This window comes from Giraffa tippelskirchi, chromosome 8, assembly GCF_054371585.1.
Source record: "Giraffa tippelskirchi isolate mGirTip1 chromosome 8, T2T-mGirTip1v1.2.pri, whole genome shotgun sequence".
In the NCBI taxonomy this organism is placed as follows: domain Eukaryota; kingdom Metazoa; phylum Chordata; class Mammalia; order Artiodactyla; family Giraffidae; genus Giraffa; species Giraffa tippelskirchi.
The window spans coordinates 102,282,037-102,303,230 of NC_137282.1; the positions used below are offsets into that span (position 1 = coordinate 102,282,037).

The 21,194-nt window shown below is 37.0% G+C and overlaps 2 long non-coding RNA genes across 2 annotated transcripts; both read left to right on the top strand.

Moving 5' to 3' along the window:
* Positions 1-5,011: 5,011 nt before the first annotated feature.
* LOC145516737 (uncharacterized) lies at positions 5,012-20,858 on the top strand. The gene is made up of 5 exons (XR_014061711.1): positions 5,012-5,127; positions 11,190-11,375; positions 12,182-12,306; positions 17,941-18,028; positions 18,920-20,858. It is a non-coding gene; the product is annotated as an uncharacterized LOC145516737 (long non-coding RNA).
* LOC145516738 (uncharacterized) lies at positions 5,471-10,367 on the top strand. Its single transcript, XR_014061712.1, has 4 exons — positions 5,471-5,695; positions 6,166-6,205; positions 8,490-8,634; positions 9,174-10,367. It is a non-coding gene; the product is annotated as an uncharacterized LOC145516738 (long non-coding RNA).
* Positions 20,859-21,194: the final 336 nt, after the last annotated feature.

Below are 21,194 nucleotides of genomic sequence, written 5' to 3' on the forward strand. Positions count from 1 at the left end.
TTTGTGAGCTGCTTGTATATTTTGGATATTAATCCCTAACTGGACATATCACTTGCAAATATTTTCTTCCATTCATTAGGCTTTCTTTCTGTTTTGTCCATGGTTTACTTTGCTGTACAAAAGCTTTTAAGTTTTAATCATGTCCCATTTATTTTTTTTGCTTTTGTTTCTTTCACCTTAGAGGACAGACTTTCAAAAATATTGCTACGATTTGTATCAAAGAGTATTCTGCCTATGTTTTATTTTAGGAGCTTTAAGATTTCTGGCCTTCTATCTGTGTTTTTAATCCATTTTTAATTGTTTGTTTTATATGATATGAAAAAATGTTTGAATTTCATTCTTTCACACATAACTGTCCAGTTTTCCTGGCACCACTTACTGAAGGACTGCATTTTTTTCATTGTATATTCTTAACTCCTTTATCACAGATTAATTGACCATAAAGACAATGAGTTAGTTCTGAGGCCTCAGTTCTATTCCATTGATATATGTATCTGTTTTTGTGCCAGTATCATAATACTGCTTTACTGTAGATTTGTAATATAATCAGAAGCCAGCAAATGTGTTTGCTCTGGCTTTGTTTCCTTTTTCTCAAGATTGTTTTGGTTATTCAAGGTCTTTTGTTTTTCCATACAACTTTTAAAATTATTGTGAAATATGGTGAAAAAATGCCACTGGTAATTTGATAGAGATTGCATTGAATCTATAAATTGCCTTTAGTAGTAGAGTCAATTTAAAAATGTTAATTCTTCCAGTCCATGAACATGGTATAACTTAACTGCTGTTTGTGTCATCTTCAATTTCTATCACCAGTGTATTATAGTTTTCCAAGTTCAAGTCTTTTACCTTTGGCAGATTTATTCCTAAGTTATTCTTCTCCTTGGTATGATTCTACATGGGATTGTTTCCTTAATTTCTCTTCCTGATAGTTTGTTGTTAGTGTTTAGAAATGCAACAGGTTTCTATATATTACCTTTGCATCCTATAACTTTACCAAATCACTGATGAGCTCTAGTAGTTTTTTGGTGGCATCTTTAGGGTTTCTATGTATGATATCATGTCATCTGAAAACAGTCACAGTTTTACTTCTTCCTTTCTAATTTGGATTCCTGTTATTTCTTTTTCTTGTGTGATTAAACAGGCTATGTCTTCCAATACCATGTTTAATAAAAGAGGTGAGAGTAGGCATCCTTGTCTTGTTCCTGATCTTGGAGGAAATGCTTTCAGCTTTTTACAACTGATTATGATGTTAGCTCTAGGCTTAATGTATATGGCCTTTATTGCTTCAAGGTATATTCCCTCAATGGGCTTCCCAGGTGGTGCAACGGTAGAGAAGCCACCTGCCAATACAGAGATGAAAGAAACACGGGTCCGATTCCTGGGTCAGGAAGATCCCCTGGAGTAGGAAATGCCAACACATCCCAGTATTCTTGCCTGGAAAATTCCATGGACAGAGGAGCCTGGCAGGCTACAGTCTTGTGGGTTACGAAGAGTCAGACATGACTGAGCTACTAAGCACACAGCATGCTTATTCCCTCCATGTCCACTTTCTGGAGAGTTTTTATCATAAATGGATGTTGACAGGTTGATTTTGAATAGGATAGGTAAAATCAGTATGCATGTAAATTCCATACATAACTATTGTTGTACCCTCTCAGTTCAGTTCAGTTCATTTCGGTGGCTCAGTCGTGTCTGACTTTGTGACCCCATGGACTGCATACAGCATGCCAGACTTCCCTGTCCATCACCAACTCCTGGAGCTTGCTCAAACTCATGTCCATTGAATTGATGATTGTACCCCCTACATATGAACTAAAGTGCTGATTCAATTATGGGCAGTGTTTATTAAGTTAAAGGAAACAAACAAAAATTCTATTCAACTTGGCATTTGTAAAAACTAACAGTGTTATACACTTACATATTTTTAATTCAGCAATGCAGTGTGGAACTGAAAAGTTGAAAAGAATTTCCTAGAAAAATAAACACTGTTTCACACTCAGTGAAAAGAAAAATAGTATTGATTTTTACATAAAATTACATTGTCTTGTATGATCTTGGGAAGCACCTAGAATGTGGTGAAAGGGATCAGAGAACTATATATATATATATATATATATATATATATATAAATGAATAGGGGAAAATAAAAAAAAAGCAGTAATTGTTGTCCCAGGAGTGAGCAGAAAGAGAATTCCAATATGATAATACTATGACTATGATTCTAATAAAACTTTTCTGAAATGGAAAAAGACCTGAATTTGAATATCAAAATGACCCACAGCTTAGAAAGAAGAAAAGAGTAATTAAATGAGATTAAAAAATAAAGAATAATACAAGACTATGGAAAAAATAAGAATATTTCACATTGAAAAAACTAACTAGACTGTTGTTAGCTACTGGTTTCACAATATTGAATGCCAGAATACCACCAGCAAAAATAAATCAAACAACCCAAGTGCATACAAATAGAGAATCAGACAAATTATTGTATATCAACATAATAAAACACCCTGTAACCATTGAAGTAGTAATAAAATACTAGCATACTAATGCAGACAATTGTGGAAAATGTCCATGAATTAATTTAAAGTGTTTCAATCTGTATGTTTATTTCTTCCTGTGTTTCATTCTGTATATTTTCCTCAGGTCTAGCCTCTCATTTTTAATTTTACAGCTGTGCCTACACTATGTTTGACCCATCTATTGAGATTCTAACTTCAATAATTGAGTTTTTCAATAGTAGAAATTAATTTGTGTTATTCAAAAGTATACATTCAGACTTTGCTTTTTCTTTGCTGATTTTGCTTTGTAAATGAGCTAGTTCAAACACAAAAGGGTAGATATAAACAATCTATGGAAGAAAAAGATAAAAACAACCGTGAAACAAAAAAATTATCTAAAATACTAATACTTTGCTTTCAATTAATTGTTAAAAAACAAAATAGTCTTTAATATTATTTTTTACTTTCATTTTACTAAGACTGAGCCTTCAGAAAGATAAATGATATGACATAGGTAATTAGACAGAGATTATATTAGAACCTTATTCTTTTGATTCTCAGTTTAGTTTTAATTCTTTTATAACTTCAGCAGAAGTACAGAGTACTGAAATATTTTAGGATACTCAATGTACCTTGAATACATATAATAATACAATGTATAAAAGGACAGTGTTTCAGTGTTATCTAAATTTGACCTACTTAAACCTAGTAAGCTAGAAAAAATAAGCATTAAACATTCATTAATATTTAATTTAGAGAACTTACAGAAAAATTTAGAAGATATATGTTTTTCACAAAGCTCACTAGAAATGTCTAAATTCATAACTTTGTTTTGTGTTTAAGTATTTCCATCACTCAGCCAGAAAAGCTTCTAGTTATTCCACTGATGTATTTTTTAGAAGCCCATTGAAATTGTTAATAATGGCCTTTTCACATATATAATCCAATATCTGCCTAGCTGGCAGATATCAAGTATTCAATATGTACTGAATAAATGGATGATTTCTTGAAGACAGAAAAAATGATTTATATTCATGGCTTGACATTAATTAGCTAAATCAACACATCAGGAACATTTTTTTATCTTCAGCTTCTGCATCTGTAAAATGACATAATTGGACAAAGTTATGGATAGTAAATAATTTTTAATTTGTTCACTAATTCTGATTGAGACTAGTTTCATGGCACTAACTTTGTGATAATGAATATGATGATGTATCTAAGCTGAGCTAGGAAAAGCATCATGTTCAATTAATGACATGAGTCATGTGAAAAGGATAAGATGTCATATATGAACCAAACATTTTCCTACACACTAGGGGGGGCATCAGATATTCCTAACCACTTCATAAGTGGGCCAGTTGTTCTATTTCTGAGGTCATTTCTAGCTCTGATTGTCAGAAATTTACAGGTTATTCTCACTCATTCAGTTGTGTGCTCCCGTTTGTGACCTCATGGACTGCAGCAAGCAAGGCTTCTTTCTCCTCTGTCCTCCACTAACTCGTAGAGTTTGCTCAAACCCATGGCCATTGAGTTGGTGATGCTATCTAACCATCTCTTCCTCTGCGGACCCCTTCTCCTTTTGCCTCCAGTCTTTCCAAGCATTAGGGTCTTTTCCAATGAATCATCTCTTTGCAGCAGGTGGCCAAAGTATTGGAGCTTCAGCAACAGTCCTTCCAATGAATATTCAGGATTGATTTCCTTTAGGATTGACTGGTTTGATCTTGCATTCCAAGGAACTCTCAAGCATCTTCTCCAGCACCACAGTTTGAAAGCATCAATTCTTTTGTGCTTAGCCTTCTTTATGGTCCAACTCTCACATGTGTACTGGACTACTAGCAAAACCATGTTATTGCTGTTTAGTCTCTAAGTCATGTCAGACTCGTTGTGACCCCATAGACTGTAGCCTGCCAGACTCCTCTGCCCAGGCAAGAATAGTCAAGTGAGTTGTCATTGCCTTCTCCAGATCTTCCCAACCCAGGATTCAAACCTAGGTCTCCTGCTTGATTAGTGGATTCTTTACCATAACTTTGACTATATGGACCTTTGTTGGCAAAGTGATGTCTCTGCTTTTTAATATGCTGTCTAGGTTTGTCAATTTAGTGATTTTCCTAAGTGGAAAATTTAACATACAGAAAGATTTAGAGATCCGACAACAGAAATGAACATCCCTGAATGTATAATAAGTTTATCTGGGAAGTTTTCAAAGTTAAAATGACTTTTCTAGAAATGATGGACAAATTTATCAGTTTTTCTGAGAAAGAGTGTTTCAAAAATTCCCAAGTCATTGATAAATGCGGTGCAAACACTCAAGAGATCAAGGAAAAAATAACTCTATTTTGAAAATATCTCTGCAGCCTGAAAATGAGAATAGAAACTTTTCTTCGGGTAAAGGGAAGAATTCTAACTCCTAGCGAGCTAATAAGAACTTCAGAAGGCAGTGATAATAGACATTCCAATTTCCATGGAACTTGAGGGCCCCCCCTAGCGTTTGTGGGCACTTATTTGAAAGCTGTAATTCATGGTTTCCTTAACTTTCCTCTTTTCCTGCCTCCTTTCTTCTATATCCTTTACCTTATGATAGTTATAAACATAAGCTAAAGCATGCATTTCCAGTCTCTACTAGGTAAAGTTTTTTTCCCACGTTCTTAATTTAAAATATGGAAAAAGCAACCACCTTTTGTTTTAACAAATTGTTAGTTTATGTTCCTTTTGACTTGCATAAAGCATGTGACTAATTTTTTCTTTCTGTGTGTCAGAACATTTGTAGAAAGTTTTCCACCCTATGTTTAAAAGGCTTTTAAAATAATAGGACAAATGTAAGCTTAATTTCAAGTTGGTTATGATTCCTGTAAACTCTTTCTTATTCATTTCAGTTATAAGGACCTTGCAAAAATTTGCTTAAATGTGCAGGAGTCTTGGTGTCAGGAAGAGTACTTAGTAGAGACAAACCACTATTACACTTAAGTGATACGGATCACTTTTTTCCTTTACAACAGGAACACTGCTTGGAAATTGGCTTTCTATGACATGGACTTTAAGATTTTGTATTCCATCTGAAGGACTTGTTAGAAATTAGAATGATCTCGATAGAAAGACTTCTTTATAACTTATAACTTGCTCCTTAATTTACATAACACTTTATTCTTACAGTTTTGCACTACTTTTTCAAGGACTGAGCTTTCCACCTCCAGGTATTTGTCATCATTTGCACCCCCTTTTTCTAATTCCAGTATATATCATGGTGAGATTGCACCCCAGTGGATCTGCTTTATCACAGTTTAGTTGGAAAGGTAGTCCTGAGAATTTTCCATAGCTGAATCTTAACTGTCAGTTAAATATTTTTCTGGCCTAAATTATGCAAAACTCAGATGATCTTCAGACTTAAATATGGTTTATTACAAGTTTGTATTCCCTATTGGTGTTTATTATTTATGCCATAATTGCTTTCTCTGCTGGAGTTATGGGTTTGAATCATGGTCATAATACCTAGTTACTTACACAAATGAAGGTAAAGTAGTAGAGGATGATCATTTAAAAAGAAGAACTAGTAATTAGGCTATAGAAAAGCTGGGATTGTTCACTGGGAAACTTTCGCCCAAATAAGAACTCAAAAATTATTTTTATTTAATTTTTTATTTATTCCCCTCCTATTAAAAAAAAGAAACAGCAATAACATAACTTGGAACAGTAACTCTTCCTAGGTATGTGCTATTTTAATGATTTACTTCATACAGCCTTAATTCCCATAGAAAACTAAGGACTGTGCAGTTATCACTGAATTAGCTTGTATAATTTATAATAAAACAAACAGGCTTCATATGTGTGCTTAGTTCTTCATAACTAAAAGGGGCAAAAAATGTTCCTACAAAATTAACCGTGATTTGACCTATGTTGATTCCTTCTTTTCCTTCTCTTACATTCTCCTTCTTGGTTCATCCATTATGAAACATGCCACATGGTTATGGTTACAAATTGCATAACTATTTTATGGTGTTGTTCAGTGGCTGAGTCATGTCCAACTCTTTGCAATCCCATGGACTGCAGTGCACCAGTTCTCCTGTCCCTCACTATCTCCCAGAGTTTGTACAAGTTAATGTCCATTGAATTGGTGATGCTATCCAACAATCTCATTCTTTGCCACCCTCTTCTCCTTTTGCCTTCAATCCTTCTTAGCTAGCATCAGGATCTTTTCCAATCAGTTGGCTGTTTGCACCAGGTGGCCAAATTATTGCAGCTTCAGCATCAGTCGTTCGAAAGAACATTCAGGGTTGATTTCCTTTAAGATTAACTGGTTTGATCTCCTTGCAGTCCAAGGGACTCTTAGAGTCTTCTCCAGCACCACAGTTCAAAAGCATTAATTCTATGGTGTTCAGCCTTCTTTGTGGTCCAACTCTCACATCTGTACCTGACTACTGGAAAGACCGTAGTTTTGACTACACAGACGTTTGTTGGCAAAGTGATGTCTTTGCTTTTTAATATGCTGTCTAGGTTTGTCATACCTTTCCTTTCAAGAAGCAAATGTCTTCTAATTTCATTATAGTTTGAATCAAATTCAGAGTAAAAGTTATATAGATTTTTGATATTAGGAAGTATGTAAATGAGGTGGTGTCATTCATCTTGTATAGATGAGGCATTTCAGGAACAAAGAGGTCAAATACTTGGTTGAAAGTCACCAAGTCAGTTATAGCATCTTCATTTCTCAGTTTAGCACAGCTTGAAAATGCAATACCATTTATACATATTCTCTTTGTCTGATGTATTTTCAATTGGTTATAACTTTCCATGCCTTCTATTCTGAAGTCACCTTCCTTTCTTACTAGGTCTTAAACTTTCATATCAAAGTCTGATTCATAAATTTACTGTAGAAATATGTTTCATTCTATAAATAATGCTAAATTCCAGCTGTGTGTCAGGCTCTGCCAGGTGGTTTAGATTCAAAGTGGAGAAAAACAGATTTGATCTGACCAAGAACACTCTGGGGCGGACAATCAATCAAATAACCTCCTGAATAAGTAATTATTCACAACAGAATGTGTTGTGAATCATATGTTGAAGGCAAAATGGAGGTGCTTGTTAGGCTAGGGAGTGAGGATGTGATATGTGAGGTGATGTTTGAAAGGTGATGTATCAACAGGGGTTGGATGGGGAGAGGAGAACCTAGGCATGTAGAACATATTAATAGCATTCTCCTTCCAGATAAGGAGAGAGTGTGGGTTATTCACAGAATGGGAAAAAGGATGAGTTGTTAGAAGTGGAAAGGAGATGAACAATTGAGGCTGGGGAGAGAAGCAGGGACCAGACCAGGACATTCAGATCCCTGTGATCTATACCAAGGGTTTCATCCTTAGCCTAAGAGCATCCTGAGAATAATGAGAACCTTTTAAAAAGGTACAAAAGGAAAGCAATGTAAGAGTTTCATATTTTGAAAAGAAGATTATGAATTGGAGAGAAGAGAACTCCATTCTCTTCAAAGTGGAAGTAGAGAAAATAGTTTCACATCTGTTGCTAAGGTTGAGAGAGATGGTGGGAGAGTGGCCCCAGATGGAGGTGGTGGTGGACAGGACAAGACATAAGTCAGTGGTATTTAGTTATTAAATTTGAATAGAATTTAGGACAGTTGAACAGTTGTCATAGTTTACTTGATCTCTGGAGAGGGACTTTCTTTTGGCTTAGATGTGGAATGTCTCTGTAGCCATTGAACCAAGTTTCATAAATGTCTTCATAGATTTCCTAAACCCTGTCTTTTAAAGAAAGGTATTTAGAGCATGTTTAGCTTCTTGGACTGCCTACCTATTCACTCAGACTTTTATCCATATTTTCACTTTAAATGATGATATTTTTTCTAAAATCTACTAGCCTGTATGTTTGTGTTGAAACAGGCAGTATTAGACACTTACCATAGAAGTGTAAATATAACCATTCGGGATGGTAATTGGCACTTTGTCTCATGAGTCTGAAACACGCCTCTTAATCACTTTTACCCAGTAAATTCTCATCTGGGAAACCACACTTAAGAAAAAACTTTAAAGTAGCCAAGGTTTCTGTGGACAATGATGTCTACTAACTCATTGTTCCTTAATTGTGAAAAAGAGGCAACTACCTACATATTCAAATACAGGAGGAAGATTATGTAAGTTATGGTATATTTACATCAGTTACCTTTTTCACCCTTTATGTATGCATGTAAAGTTGCTTATATGTTGTGTTAGTTTCTTCTGTACAATAAAACGAATCAGCTATATATACACATATCCCCTCCCTCTTGGACCTCCCCACAACCCCGTCCCACCAATCCTAGGGCACCACAGAGCACTGAGCTGAGTTCCCTCCTCTATACAGCAAGTTCCCACTAGCTGTCTTACACGTACAGTGCACATACCTCAGGCCCAGTCTCTCAGTCCATCCTGCAGTCTCCCTCTCCCCGCTGGTGTCCACTCATCTGTTTGCTATGTCTGCGTCTCTATTTCTGCCCTGCAAAATAGGTGCATCTGTACCATTTTTCTACATTCCACATATATATGTTAATTTTAAAAAATGTTTACAGTGAACATGTCTTATTTAACAAGCAGAAAAATAACTGAGTTTTTAATTTGTCTTTTAAATTCCACTTTTCTGTTGCCTTAGTTTTTTTTTTTAAATATAGTTGATTTACAATCTATCTTTTGTTAGTTTTAGGTATACAACAAAGTGATTCAGATATATGTGTGAGTATTCTTTTTTCAGAATCTTTTCCTTTATAGGTTATTACAAAATATTGAGTATAGTTCCCTGTGTTATACAGTAGGCCTTTGTTGGTTATCTATTTTATATGAAACACAGAATATATTAATCTCAAACTCTTAATTTATCCTAGCTCTCTTCCCCTTTTGTAACCACAAGTTTGTTTTCTATGTCTGTGGGTATATTTCAATTTCATATATGTCTATTTGTTAAAAAACAACTTTTAAAGACCCAGAATATCAGCAACTCTATGCACATGATTATTTCCTAGTTAAAACTTCACATTTATATTTTTATGCTTTTCTTGGATTCTGAGGTTTCTCAAGGATTGGATGAAGGGTAAAAGTAGATGAAGAGTTACATATAAGATAATGTTGGTGAGAATATTTCATAAGCCATAGAACAGTAAGCAGTGAGAAATGGGTATCTCAGCTTGAGGGCCCAAACTGTATCAATTGCAAAGTCTGACATAGGCAGTGGACAAATGCTAGGTATTCATGCAATATATGAGTACCTAGTGTATATATTTCATGAGAAGACCATATTAAAGACACTTGGGCCTGATAACTGATCCCTGATTCTGTAAGGATCCCCATCTTACACTTCACCTTACTAGAGGTAGGTAGCAAACTGTTCATTCAATGAAGATAAAGTACAGAAAATGGCTGAGGGTCAGCAAGGATGACCATGGCAACTGGAAGAGGATGAGGGGCACCATATTTTGGTGCATCTCATCCATGTGGTATTGTCCCCACCTGTTTTCGTTTTTTTTTTTTTAAATAGAGCTCTACAGAGAAAATTAGGTATAAAAAGAGACAACCATTAAAAAAATGTTAACTAAACATCTGGAATTTCTATTGTTTCTGGAAGACCAGACATGTAAATTAGCACTACTTTAAAGCCCAATCACTGAGTGTTTATTGGTTTGGACTACAGATTAAACCTTAGAATGGAGGAATGACAAGGCTAACAGAGTAGTGAGCAGCCTAATCAGAGGAATGTGGTGGTGGTGTGTAGTCGTCCAGTTGTGCCCAACTCTTCATGACCCCATGCACTACAGCATGCCAGGCCTCCTTGTCCTTCACCATTTTCCAGAGTTTGCTCAAGTTCATGTCCACTGCATTGGTGATGTCACCCAACCATCTCATTCTCTGCCACCCTCTTCTTTTGCTTTCAATCTTTCCTACCATCAGAGTCTTCTCCAATCAGTTGGCTGTTCACATCAGGTGACCACAATATTGGCCCTTCAGGATCAGTCCTTCCAATGAATATTCAAGGTTGATCTCCTTGCTGTCCAAGGGACACTCAGGAGTCTTCTCCAGCACTACAGTTGAAAGGCATCAATTCTTTGCTGCTCTACATTCTTTACAGTCCAGCTCTCAGATCCATATGTGACTACTGGAAAAACCATAGCTTTGACTATATGGACCTTTGTCAGCAAAGTGACATCTCTGCTTTTTAATACACTGTCTAGGTTTATCATAGCTTTTCTTCCAAGGAGCAAGCATATTTTAATTTCATGGAATATGGTAGCTATAAAATAAAGTCAGTAGAACAAGAAGGTCATAAAGCAAAAAGTTGATAATTAGATTTTCCAGGCATATGTAATCAACTTTATCCCTCAGGACTTAGAGAGGGAGGATTTACTCCTTTTACTGTAGCCTGATTGCATTCTTGGTAGCAGGAATCTGGGAAAATGAAATATATAAAGCAATGTTATCACCCTAATTTTACCCTGCCTAGCTGTTATAGACCATCAGGACAATAACTGGGGAGTTCAAAAAGGAAGTCTACTGTATCTGTTTTTTTTGCTGTTGATGTTTTTCTTTGGTAGCACTTGCCGCCTCAGTTTGCAATTATGTAATCATTTGTGTTTAATATTGGAATGTCTGAATCCTCCATTGGACTCAGCCCCATGGGGTCAGACCTCTTTTTATGTACTACTATCTGTCCTCTGGCCAGCAGAGTGTGTGCTAAGTTGCTTCAGTTGTGTCTGACTCTGTGTGACCCTATGGACAGTAGCTCACTGCGTTCCTCTGTCCACGAGAGTCTCCAGGCAAGAATACTGGACTGGGTAGCCATGACCTTCTCCAGGAAATCTTCCTGATCCAAGGATCGAACCCGCATCTCTTACGTCTCCTGCATTAGCAGGTGGGTTCTTTACCACTAGTGCCACTTGGCCAGCAGAATAATGCTATAATATTAATTGAATGAGTGAATAGAGTAGTAGCGTGTGGTAAAATAAGGCAGTTTTAGCTATGGAGAGAAGAGGGAAGAGGGAGATTTGATGCTCAAGGCCATGCAAGCATCAGTCCTGGTCATGCTTTGCTGCCAAAGGGAGTGGAGAAGTCCAGGCAGAAGACAGACAGAAACCCCCAGCAACGTGAAGGCCTGAGACAACTGTCTCAGAAAAACATCCATTACCAAACAGGTAAGAAATAGTTACAAGAAGCTGTCCTGTTTGGAGAGCAAAGATCATTTGTAAACAGGTAAGAGGAGAGAGAAGCAACCACAAACCTATTCTTGATGGAATCGGCTGGAATGTGGTTTTAAGTAAACAAAAAGCTCGACTGAGCATGTGTATTCCACATCCCAAAGGATTTCATAAAAAAAAGTCTCTTATTCTATACCAAAAGAAGAAATGTGTGTGCTAAAATGACCAAATTTAAAAGTCTGCAACTGAGGTTCTAAGAGAGCTTTTTCCAAGGTTATACCCTAACGACTAAACAACCTATAAAAACTATGACTGTAGAGCACATTTGCCTGAGAGTACGTGTGTGTGTGTGTGTGTATACTAATTTGGGCTATAAAGGAATGACATTGACAAATAATTGTTCTTATTTTGTTTGTTTTTCCTTTTCCCTCATTCATACCCATATTAGAGTTCTCCAGAGAAACAGAATCAATAGGTACAATAGTGGATCTACATATCTATCAATTTATTTACTTATTTTAAGGGATTGATGCATATGATTATGGAAGAATATCAAGATCTGCAACTGACAAGCTGAAGACCCAGGAGAGCCAATGGTTAGGTTCCAGACGAAGGCAAGAAAAGACCTATATTTCAGCTGAAGGACAGGTAAGTGTGTGAGCTAATTCTTTCTCCATTACTTTTATTATTCTATTCAGGTCAACAGTTTGGATGAGGTCTACCTCCACTGGGAAGGACAATATTCCTTACTCATTCTCCTGATTCAAATGCTAATGTCACCAAGAAATCCACTCACACACATTCAGAACATTGTTGAACTATTATAGATATCCTGGCTCCCTGTGGCCCAGACAAGGTGACATAAAATTAACAACACAAAATTTTATCTAGAAGAATGTAAGAAAATGACTGAGATATACTTCAATCTTATCACTTTTACATAATTTTGAAGTTTTAGAATGAATAATTTATATTCTTTATTATTAGTGCACTGGAAAACACTAAAATATCCATATGTCATCACCACCAGCTAAGTAGTAACAAAATACAACAATGCAGTCAACTAACATTTTATAGCCATGGTGGCCACAAAAGGTGGTATTTAATGACTCAGCAAGGCTTCCAGGAAATGAGATTTTGAAAATTATAAAGGATTGTTATTGATTAGATTTACTGTTCATCATACACTTTAGCAAGACCAACCACTAGTTTATAGTATTCAAATTGGGGATATTTGTATATTAACAAACATGCCAAAAGTAGTGATTTTCTCTACTGGAAAGAATCTGGACTTTTTAAAATTAAGCTATTATAAATTATTATAATTATGTTCAAATATAAATGCTCCCATTCAAAGCATCACCTGTGGGGAAAAAATGTCCCCAATTGAACAATGCTGCTGTTCAGAAGAGGGTCACATAAGGAAATATTTCTAGCTATTTGATTATTTACTCTCACCTCTGCAACCAGCACTTTTTTTATATGTAATTTCTTTTGTTTACTTGTCTTGGCGTTAGTAATTTTTGGCCATCACATGATACAAGGTTCACCCTTACTTAGGATGTCAAAATAGTGAACAAAAGTCCTGAAGGTAAATCGAGAGGAAGTCTGAGACAGGCCTGGGCAGTAGCAGACCACTGAACTGTATGTGCAGCCCCTTAACACCAACTTGAAGGTAGGTGGGGAAAAGGAAAGGAACCAGGGATGAGAATTTGAAAATGTTAGTTTCAACTATGCCACTGACTTCCCGGCAGAATGGATGATCCTCAACGCCCTCCTCTCCTCCTCCCTGTTTAACACGTTTGTGGTTCCAGCTTAATTAACTCAACTCTCCCTTCAAGAGTGTGTTCTGAATGACCCAAAGGCAGGTAATTCCAATTTCTCTTGTCAGAGTTCTTGCTGAAGAGGCTGATAGATAACCAGTTACCACTCCTAAAACAACAGGTACATAGTTTTTGGTTGTTCTTTGGTTTTACCAGGTTTACTCCATCAAACTAAGAAAACTTTTGCTGTATACTTAGGAGAAAGATAGGAGGAAACACATTGCCCAGTTTATGACTGGCAGTTTTGTTGTGTAAGGAGAAATACAAAATAAAAATAAGAAACTCAGATTTCCCTGTTGAAAATAAAGGAAGTGACTTTCTTCCTTCTTTTCCTGAAGCATTTACCTTAGAAAACTTGAAAGCTTTTTTCTTTTTCTGAACGTATGTAAATCCTTTTGAAAGCCAAATAAGCCTTTGGCCAGCTGTATGACCCCAGGTTTATTACACAGAAACTGAGAAAGCATTTCTGTCTCTCAGTTTCTGTGTGAAGGTAGGAGACTAATTTTGTCTGGGACACTCATTCCAAGTAGCAAAATTACCTCTTGTCATAAATATATGAGAATTTTACTGTTCCTTTGAATAAAGTCAGTTAGCTAACATAAATGGTCACCTCAATTACCAAGTGAAGTTAGGATGAATTATATGTGACAAATTGTGCTGTACTCTTACTTGACTAGCTACTGTTTATCTTGAGAACATATGTGTAATGGATTGTATCTGCTTGGCTATATAAGAGGGTAAGATTTCTGTCTGCAGACTTTTGTAGCTTATTGAACATAAGTAGCTTATTGAACAAAAATTTTTGACTTATCAGGGAAAAAATTAGACTCTAGTACTAATTCTCATAACATATAATTCTTAAGCAACATGAGTAAATGGCCTAATATAACCATTAGGAATAAATATTGACTGTATTAATATGATAATATACATTTTTCTAGAATTTCAATGCTTGGGCTTCCCTTGTGGCTCAGATGGTAAAAGAATCCACCTGCAATGTGGGAGACCTGGGTTTGATCTCTGGGTTGGGAAGATCCCCTGGAGAAGGAAAAGGCTACCCACTCCAGTATTCTGGCCTGGAGAATTCCATGGACTGTATAGTCCATGGGGTCGCAAAGAGTCGGACATGACTGAGCAACTTGCACTTTCACTTAAGAACAATTTTGTTTTTAAGTGTGCTGCTGCTGCTGCTAAGTCGCTTCAGTTGTGTCCGACTCTGTGCGACCCCATAGACAGCAGCCCACCAGGCTCCACCGTCCCTGGGATTTTCCAGGCAAGAACACTGGAGTGGGGTGCCATTGCCTTCTCCAGTTTTTAAGTGTGGTAATAGAAAAACAATGAGACATAAGTCATATTGGTGTGACTAGGGATTCTATTCCTTTCCTGTAGTTTGGGAAAAATTATAATCTTGTTGCACTTAACTCATCACGATGTATATTCAAAGTCTGCAAAAATAGAATGAAACACCTTCTCCTGCCAGAATGGGAATTTTTTATATAGTACTAGTTGAGCAAGTAAACTGAACAGATGTAGATAGTCAATGGCCAAGAGTTTGGTGGCCATCCCTGGAAACAAAGGTATCTTTGTCATGAGGAAGTTAGTTTTTGGTTCTTTTGGTTAAGTCAACTTCTATGCATTTGGTTTTCCTGAGTGTATTTAACGAGGATGCTGAACTACAATTTCTGAAGCTTTTTGTTTGCCTGTATCTCCATTTGGTTCGAGTATCCAGACGAGAGAAATATAAATTCTCACAATGATATATTTCTGCATTACAAACAATGCTAGTGGATGTCCCTGTGCATCTCTATTCATATATCTTGCTGAGAAATGGAACTGCTGGGTTGTAGGATATGCTTATTTTCAACTTGAGAAGATATTGCCAAATTGCCTCTCAAACCCAGTTTATCCTCCAACCGGCTGTGTATGAGATTTTCATTCCTATATTTTCTTATCATTTGGAGTTAATATAGTTTTTGCCAGTTTAATGGGTTTTAAATGACATCTTGTTTTGTTTTGCATTTTTTCTCAACCATTAATGATACTGTGTCTGTTTTCTTCTTGAATTACCCATATTTTTTGTCTCTTTTCTATTGGAGTGTTTATCATATTCTTATTGGCTGATAAGAATAATTTGAATTTTTCTATTGCCTGTAGTGCATGTTGGTGGTATTTTTCAGTTTATTTCTGTTTTAACTTAACAGTCTTTTTTACTGTAGAAGTTTTAAATGTTATGATAGGCAGAATTACTTTTTTTTTTTTTAATTTCATGTTTAGGTCTATATCATATACATAGTAATTTGTGCATGATTTGACTTGGGCATCTAATTTTATAGTGGAAATGGATTGTCCTGATATTGTTTACTAAGTAACTACCTTTCCCTCTTTGATTTTTAGTGCATTGTCTAATATATGTAAAAATCCCACAAAGACTTTATTCTCCTCAAGGGTGCTCTGTTTTTCCTATTGCTCTTTCACTGAACCAATAGGAAAATATTTTAATTACCACAGCTTTATAAGTCCGGATATCTTGATTAAAGCAAGTCACCCCAACCTGTGCACTTTCAAAATATCATGCTTAATCTAGTCTTTAGTGCCTGCATGTAAATATTAGAAATTGCTTCATACCTTGCAAGGGATTTTGATTATAATTGTCTTGAACCTTGTGTTTAATATAAGAAGAATTTACATCTTCAATCATACTTTTCACAAGTAAAGGTTGTATATATATCTTACCTTTTATTCAAATATTTTATAGGACCCATGTATCTTCTATGTTCTAACTCAGGTTTAGTGAGGTATAATTTATGTAGGGGCTTCCCTGGTGGCTCAGGTGGTAAAGAATCTGCCTGCAGTGCAGGAGACCTGGGTTCGATCCCTGGGTTGGGAAGATCCTCTGGAAACTGGAATGGCTACCCACTCCAGTATTTTGGCCTGGAGAATTCCATACAGTCCATGGGGTCACAAAGAGTCAGTCAGACACAACTGAGCGATTTTCACTTTCTTTCTTTCAATTTATATAGAGTAAAATAGACTCTGTAGCTGTGCAGTTCAGTGAATTTCTGACAAATGTATATAGTCACATAATCATTATCTCAGAATATAAAACATTTCCCATCACTTCCAAAAGTGTGTGGTTAACCTGCTCCCCTACCACTAGGCCCTGGTAACCATTGATCTGATGTCTGTCCTATGCTGCTGCTGCGTTGCTTCAGTTGTGTCCGACTCTGTGTGACCCCATAGACGGCAGCCCACCAGGCTCCTCCGTCCATGGGATTTTCCAGGCAAGAACACTGGAGTGGGGTGCCATTGCCTTCTCCGTCTGTCCTATAGTTGTGCCTTTTTCAGATTATCATATAAATGGAATCATACTGTGTGACTTCTTTTAGGTAACATAATGCTTTTAAGATATATCCATGTTGTTTTATGTAATGGTTAATTTCTTTCTTCCTGTTTAGTGTATTATTCCCTTGAATCTACATGGCATCTTGCTTCCAGTTTGAGTGGTTATGAATAAAGCAGTCATAAATATTCACTTACAGGTTTTGTGTGGACATACCCTTTCATTTTTTGTTGGGTGAAGGCCTAGGTTTTAAATTTCTGGATCATATGGTTAGAGTATTTTTAACTCTATAAAAACATTCATATTCATGTTATGTACTGAGTCTTTATTTTGTAATATCATTATTAAAATAATATTTTCATTTAAGAATATGCTCTCTCTCAACATTAGGTATCTGGCAATATGGTAACAAAATGTGTTGCCTTTAGTTCTTGTATAGCATCTGTCATTTTGTCTCAAATAAGGTAAGATAAGATAATACCTGGAGGTTTGAATCAAATGACATGAAGAGTATTTAAAGTTTAGCATGTCTAGATTTAAGTCTTAGCCTTGTACTTCTCATCCATGTGCTTTTGAGATATTCATTTTAACTTTTAAAGTTTTAGTTTCCTCATCTTTTAAATGGAAACAGTAATATCTGATTTTTCTAAATTGGTCAATAAAGATCAAAAGAGATACTGCAATGCTAGAATTGTACTATATAAACAGAAGTTGGTGAATTTCTTTCCCTTTTCATTTTAAAACTATTTAAAAAGTGAGACTCTCTGATCAGATTACACAGGGAAGAGAATTTCCAGGATAAAACCATTTCCTCTACTAGTTGAATTTAACATTTGATTTAATTATGGTATAAAAGTTGGCTATTAGCCATTAAAAAGCTCAATTAGTAAGTAAAAATTATTATTGTTCTGGATACATGTAGTATCTTACAATAAGACAGGTAATATTAAAGTCTTCACATTTATACTATCTCTGTATCATATCTTGCTGTGTTATAAATATTATTTTGTTAAGTGCATTGCTCATTTGTGGGGAAAAAATATTTGAAAAACTTTCAAGTACCATACAATGTTAAGCCACTCTAGAAGACAAGATGTTTCTCCTTATCTTCTCTTCCAGTAAGGAAGTCAGGCATATGAACTAAATGAGAATGCAATGTGATATGTGCTATTGCAAAGTCCTCTATATCTACTGCTAATTTGCCCAGGTGAGTAACTAAAGTGTCAGCATGGGTAAATGAACTTTTCTCTTTTCCTCAGGTTGATGGAGAAAGAAAAAACTAGCATATGAAAGGTATAGTGTTGGGGGTAACAAAACACTTTCATTATCAATAGAATTATATGTTGGTTGATACGGCTGGGACACAGTGTGTGCAGAAGAGTTGTGAGTGATTAAAGAGTAGCCAAGGGGCCAAATTATTAAGTGCTATATATGCCATATTAACATTTGGTGTAATGTTCATGAGAGAAGTAAATCATCTTAAAAATTCATGTCACCATTTTCAAGAGATGATATCTTGCCTTGGGGTTCTCTCAAAGTAGAACCTGAGATAAGGGCTTTGGTGCAGGTAGTTTACTTGGAAGTTATCCCAGGAATCAGGAGGAGAGAATGGAGGAGAGTGGGACAAGAAAGGAAGAAAGCCAAAAGTAATTTTGTCACTGATGTTTACTGCTCTAGGAAGTACAAGGTCAATTCTGCAGGTATCTCTGAGAACCTCAGGGAAGACTTCCAGAATGATCTATCTAAAGGATAAGGGCTGTGACATGTGTCTACTGAATATTTCCCCAGGGAACTCCCCAGACTATCCACACCGTACCTGCCAGTTACCTGAGTAGTCGCCACAGGTTCAAGAAAGCCCCAAAGCAAAAAAGTGAAAAGATAATGGATGTGTTTAGAATGGAAGTGTATGCTACAACCATGAATGAAATATGAAAAGGATATGAACTCATTTGCTACAGATGAGAAAACAGAGGTAGCACAGAGCCTGGGTTTTAGTTACATTGCACTCCACCATGGATATGTTTTGGTCATGAAATTTCTACTTGCTTTCCAGTTATACAAAAGCAATTATTGAAAATGTTTTCACTTTGTTCATTAGGTTGGCTGGAGTCTCTGAGCAGCAGACACCAAGATGGGATTAAACATGTGAGAGCTTTATTAAGGAAAAGGCCTCCAGTTAGAAAAGGAGAGGGAACCACATATCAGAAAAGTGATGATATCACCAAGATGGCAACCTCGGGCATTCCTGATTTTGCTTTGCTTCCCTCATAAGAACAGCAATGAACAACTATTCGTGGATAAGACACCATTAAAATAATCCTAGAACTTGAAGCTGAAGCAACTCCCTGCACCACAGAGACCAAGGCAGACTGCATTAGAAAGGCAAGAGGAATGGCTACACAGCGACCTCATGGCTGCTTCTCTGGGCTGATGGCAGCACAGCAAGCGGTTTCCTCTGAGCCTACATTTCCTCCGTGGGAAAGAGAGCCCAGGGTGACATCAGGCTCTTACAGCATTGTGGACTGCTGTGCTGGCGTCTCTGCTCTGGTTTCACAGCATGGGGATAACCCAGGGGAATTCCACAAGGGAATCTGTGGGACTCAGCCACCAGGAACCCGACTGACACTGAGAGAAGAGGAGAGCTTCCAGCAACCAGCCACATTCCTACCTGCAGGGCTCAAGTAGTAGCCCCAATAAGGGGTTTTGCTCATCTGTAGAGTCAAGTCAGGGCAGAGTCTGACCAGGGAACTTGGCAGGGCAAGGACTGCTTAATTCAGGTGCCCAAACAAGGAGCTCTGCTGGCTCTAGAGCCTGGTCTGTCTACAGCCTGGCAGAAGCCCGAGTCATAGCTCTGATTGCTGTAGAGCATGGTGCTGAGCCCTCTTCTGACAGGAAGGACTGGTGAGAATACATGGAAGCTACCTAGCAACTGTTAAGTGGAGAAGCAGATGAACAGAGCTGCTGGCCCTCAGAACAAAGGCAGTACCAGGTAGGGATGTTAATTCCTACCTCCTCCATCAACTGAAAATCATAGCTCCAAGCCCCTCCCAACCAAAAAGCCTTTAGAAAAATTTTGTAGTTGCCAGAAGTAGGCCCTTCCTGTTCCAGCCAGAGTCAGCCCTGCTCATTGCAGAGCATGGGCCCCCAGAGCAAAGCCAGTGGCCCTGTTTAACCAAGGAACTTGGGGCATAGATTGGCTTGAGTTAAGGTCACAAAGAGAATTCAGCAGCCTTGAAGTTGCTTTTCCTACTGCACCCAGGCAGTACTTACTGCTGAATACAGCCTTCAGGCCATTGACCGGGAAACTTACAAGAACACATGCAGAGCTGTGCAGCCCATTAACCAACACTGAGAACAGTGGCACTTAGCTCTGCTGCAGCTCTCTCTGTCTGCACAGCAAAACCAGTGGCTCACCTGACAGGATGTTCAGTGCACACTCTCACCTGATTCAGGATACAAAACAGTGAGTTGTGCAAGCCCTGGGTCCCATTCCTGCTGCCCTGTCAGGGCTGGAAAGCTACTCATAGCCATAGTACCCAGTCCCCACTGTTTAGTGTGCCTGACCAGAGACTCTAGGCAGCTACAAAGCCAAAAGTCACATGTGGGCAGGGAACCAAGCCAGCAGTTCTATCCAGCTGTTCTCACCCAGTGGCACACCACCCTACCCACAATCTCAGAGCCTGAACAGTTGCTTTGTACACAAATAGAACCTAATAGAGCCGTAAGTTGCCCAAGGATGTTGCCAGCAGACATGTCCAGAACCCCCAGCTGAAGTTATTGGTGAAGAACTATCTCTGCCAAAGTGAACCTACAAAGTCTAGAAAAGGAAACTTATTCAGATTTACAGATACCAAGGTAAGGAATCAAGGATCATGAAAAAATGAGGTAATTATGATACTGCCAAAGGAAACTATTTAATAATAAATCTCTAATAACTGATACTAAAGAGCTATGAACTATCAGATAATTCAGAATAATTCTTTAAAATGTTTAGTGAGCTCCAGGAACACATAGACAACTAAATGAAGTTAGAAAAATAATGGATGAAAAAAATGAGAAATTTAACAAAGAAATTTAAACCATCAAAAAAAAAAACCCATAAATACTACAACTAAAACATACAGTAACTGAGCAGAAGAATTCACTAGAGAGCTTCAAAAGCAGTCTCAGACCATTAATAGGCAGGATCAGCAACCTGGAAGATAGAACATTTGAAATTACCCAGTCAGAGGAACCAAGGTAAGGGATCAAGGATCATGAAAAAATGAAGTAATTATGAGAACACTAAAGGAAGCTATTTAATAATAAAGCTCTAATAACTGATACTAAAGATCTATGAACTATCAGAGAATTCAGAATAATTCTTTAAAATG